This window comes from Danio aesculapii, chromosome 3 (genome assembly GCF_903798145.1).
Source record: "Danio aesculapii chromosome 3, fDanAes4.1, whole genome shotgun sequence".
Classification (NCBI taxonomy): Eukaryota; Metazoa; Chordata; class Actinopteri; order Cypriniformes; family Danionidae; genus Danio; species Danio aesculapii.
The window spans coordinates 12,075,461-12,079,475 of NC_079437.1; the positions used below are offsets into that span (position 1 = coordinate 12,075,461).

Consider the following 4,015-nt stretch of genomic DNA (forward strand, 5'->3'; position numbering starts at 1 on the left):
CTTGATACCTCAAGGGTTTTGATGTTACAGATCTCTCGCACGCCCCCATACTGAATGTAACCCCAAACCATGATTTTTCCTTCACCAAACTTGACTGATTTCTGTGAGAGTCTTGGGTCCATGCGGGTTCCAATAGGTCTTCTGCAGTATTTGTGATGATGGGGATGCAGTTTAACATCTACCTTCTGCCACTTTTCTAAATGATCAACTTGAAGTCAAGTTGAAGTCAAGTCTATATTGAAATGTTCAAACTGTTTTGTTTGTTTAGAGATTTTTGTTTTGTGTTGCCTTTCATAATTTAGTCTTACCACATTATCGAGGTTGTTTAGAAGTGGACGAAGACCAGTCTTTCATAAACGTGAACTTGAGTAAGGGCAGCACGGTGGCTCAGTAGTTAGCAAGAAGGTTGCTGGTTCGAGTCCTGGCTGGGACTCTTTGTGGAGTTTGCATGTTTTCCCCATGTTGGCGTGGGTTTCCTCCAGGTGCTCCGGTTTCTCCCATAGTCCAAAGACATGCGCTATAGGTGAATTGAATAAGCTAAATTGGCCATAGTGTATGTGTGTGTGTGTGTGTGTGAATGCAAGAGTTTATGGGTGTACCTGCATTGGGGCTGGAAGGGCATCCACTGTGTAAAACATATTCCAGAATAGTCGGTGGTTCATTCCACTGTGGCCACCTCCGAAATAGAGACTAAGCCGAAGGAAAATATATGAATGAATTAGCTTGAGTAAATTTTAATCAGACCAAACATGCCATGTGTGAACACACACAAACGAGTTAATGATCAAATATGTCTCCAACCAAATGCTGCTAAATATTTAAAATAAGCTAAGCACACTTAGTTCAATGCATCGTTTTAGCACATGACCAACATTTGTACAAAATGAGCTTGGAAAAATTCTGAACATGCGTATTTACGCCTTTGTTGCCATTTCATAGGGCTCGTTACTTTGTAGCGCGTTTGCACAAGCTTCGCTTAATCCTAGATTGCTTCATTTTCACTGCAGCTTTCTCGCTAATTTGTAGCTCCAAATTGACGTAGCGGTCTAAAAAAATTGTCTTATTGTTTCTTTTTGATCAGATAATGATAATAACATAGCCTTGCGTATTTTAGGCTCACAAAAGTCACCTTCTTTGCGTATGTATTTCAAATTTTATGGCCCATTTGAATGTGGAAAAAACGAATTGGCTAAACTTCATTTGAATGTTTAACAAGATTTAAAAGTTGATGCACTTTTATCTGTGATAAATCAAGGAGCGTTTGTGTGTTTAATGTATATATGAATATATATATTTTGTTTTTCTGAGCATTAAATGCCTGTGTACGATGCTTTTTTTCTGAACAAGGTTTCCCTCTACCGATTTTTGCAAAGAAACAAAAGCTAGACAAGAACTTTCCCGAACTGTATAAATTCGCCAGTGACAGAATGTGCCAAAGAGAGCGTCACATGTCTCGGTAGCTTTAGCTTTTGCACATTTTGTGCAAATCCGTTGTTTTGTCTTTGAGAAAACAAGATGGCGGCAGCTTTCGGATTTGCTTCCGATTATAAAGAAATCGACGAATGAGTATACAAGTACACCATACTCATGGTCCAAGAACTGACTTAGGATTTTTACAGCAAATACAGTGACTGCCTCCCGAACATACCAGTGCTTTTTGGTTCAATTTCCATATCTGCACAGGGAAGCAATGACAAACCGATCCAGAATGGATGTTTGTTGCAGCTTTTCACAACTTAACTTTGACTGTTAGGCTTTTAGTATTCCAAAAGGGAATATCATTGATATATCTAACCTAACATATGTATAGATGAGAAAAAGAAGAAGATATTAACTCTTTAACACTTCAGATGTGATCTCGTGATCATTGTGAGTTTCTTTCGATTTTTAATGCTGTGTATTTTTTTAATGAGACGTGCTTTCCTTTACTTGCCGTTCTGAATAGGTCCGTGTTTTTATTTTGTATTCTGTCGGTTTCTCTTTTAAGATTAAAGTTCATCGGTGCTGAGGACGAGTGGATGTGAATGGGTTTTTAAAATGAAGATTGTTCCAAAGGGAGATTGTCAAGTCCTGGCGCAAGGACTCTAAAAACGTGTCTTAAATGCAACTGCTATGTACATGATGTTATTGGTTAGTTTGGCTGTTTTGCTTCGCAGCGGAAGTTCCCTGGCTGCCTTAGACTGCAGTCTCTGTACAAGTGTTTGTGTATGAGAGAGAGGAAAACGTGACCTTTTATTGTGGCTGAGAGAGAGAAGTGTTGACCAGAGAAAGATTCAGGTGAATCTGCTCTTGAATGAATATCATTAAATGTGATCTGAAATCTCTGTGCGTTTTGTACTCATCATTTTTGATTCAGAACTGAGATTTTTGTTCCTTTCCACTAAAAGCAAATCAAACAGCCAGGAAATGGTTGAGGTAGACGCGGTGCTACTTTTTCAAATATATCTGTAAAGCACAGGCCACTTTTCATGAGCGGGGTATAAAGCTATGCATATTTTTTAATTGTGTACAATAATATTACCTTGCAATGAAAAGCTGCCCAAAAGTTGTCACTTTAAGTGTCTAGAAGTTCAAAATATTGCACAGCATTGTAATTTTGATTTACAGGGTTCGTTTCTAGAGCTGTGGTAGAAATCATTTGAGAAATTGATTCTGACGTTTTAAAACGCATCTCTATTCTCTCTTGATTCGATTCTGAGCTTAGTTTAAACAGCAGATGGCGTTCTAGGCTGGTTTTTAACAGCAGATGGTGCTCTAGGCTAGTTTTTAACAGATGGCGCTCTAGGCTAGTTTTTAACTGCAATTGGCGCTCTAGGCTACTTTTTAACAGTAGATTGCCCTCTAGGCTAGTTTTTAACAGATGGTAGTCTAGGCTAGTTTTTAACAGCAGATGGCGCTCTAGGCTAGTTTTAACAGCAGATGGTGCTCTAAGCTAGTTTTAACAGCAGATGGTGCTCTAGGCTAGTTTTAACAGAAGATGTTGCTCTAGACTAGTTTTAACTGTAGAAAGTGCTCTAGGCTAGTTTTAACAGCAGATGGTGCTCTAGGCTAGTTTTAACAGTAGATGGTGCTCTAGGCTAGTTTTAACAGCAGATGGTGCTCTAGGCTAGTTTTAACAGTAGATGGTGCTCTAGGCTAGTTTTAACAGTAGATGGTGCTCTAGGCTAGTTTTAACAGCAGATGGTGCTCTAGGCTAGTTTTAACAGCAGAATAGTGCTCTAGACTAGTTTTAACAGCAGATGGTGCTCTAGGCTAGTTTTTAACAGCAGATGATGTTTAGGCTAGTTTTTAACAGCAGACGCCTCTCTAGGCAAGTTTTGAACAGACGGCGCTCTAGGTTCATTTTTATCAGCAGATGCTGCTCTAGGATAACTTTAACAGCAGATTGTGCTCTAGGCTGGTCTAACAGCAGATGGCACTCAAGACTAGTTTTCAACAGCAGACGCATTTTAGTCTAGTTTTTAACAGCAGACGGTACTCTGGGCTAGTTTTAAACAGCAGAGGGCGCTCTAGGCTACTTTTAACAATAGAGGGTGCTCTAGGCTACTTTTAACAATAGAGGGTGCGCTAGGCTAGTTTTAAACAGCTGAGGGTGCTCTAGGCTAGTTTTTAAAGGCAGATGATCCTCTAGGCTAGTTTTTGACAGTGGACATGAGTCTAGGCTAGTGTTTAAGAGCTGTCCACTTTACAAACCACCATAGTTTACACAGCTCCAATTCCTTACAATTAATACTTAAACCTAAAATAATAATTAATAAAGTAATTAAGGAAAGGTTTAAGTGGATTACAAGAGTGTTAATAGTGCGCTGTGATTACATTAATCTTGTGACATAGCACCATCTGCTGTTAAAAACTAGCATAGAGCTGTGTTTTGCAAATCTCAGAATCGATTTCTTAGATTTTAAACCACAATTCTTATAATCTGTTTTGTTGTTAATTTTATTGTGCAAAAAGATAAACAAAAAAGCTACATTATCCCTTTTCTACAGACAAATAATAATCTTTTTAAAATCTC

At 38.6% G+C, this 4,015-nt stretch overlaps 1 protein-coding gene across 3 annotated transcripts in view; it reads left to right on the forward strand.

Moving 5' to 3' along the window:
• wizb (WIZ zinc finger b) overlaps positions 1–2,320 on the forward strand; it is a 47,255-nt gene extending 44,935 nt beyond the window's left edge. For all 3 annotated transcript variants that reach the window (XM_056453154.1, XM_056453152.1, XM_056453153.1), the window contains exon 17: positions 1–2,320. This exon is cut by the window's left edge and continues 2,129 nt beyond it. The gene's annotated coding sequence lies outside the window, so the exon portion shown is untranslated.
• Positions 2,321–4,015: the final 1,695 nt, after the last annotated feature.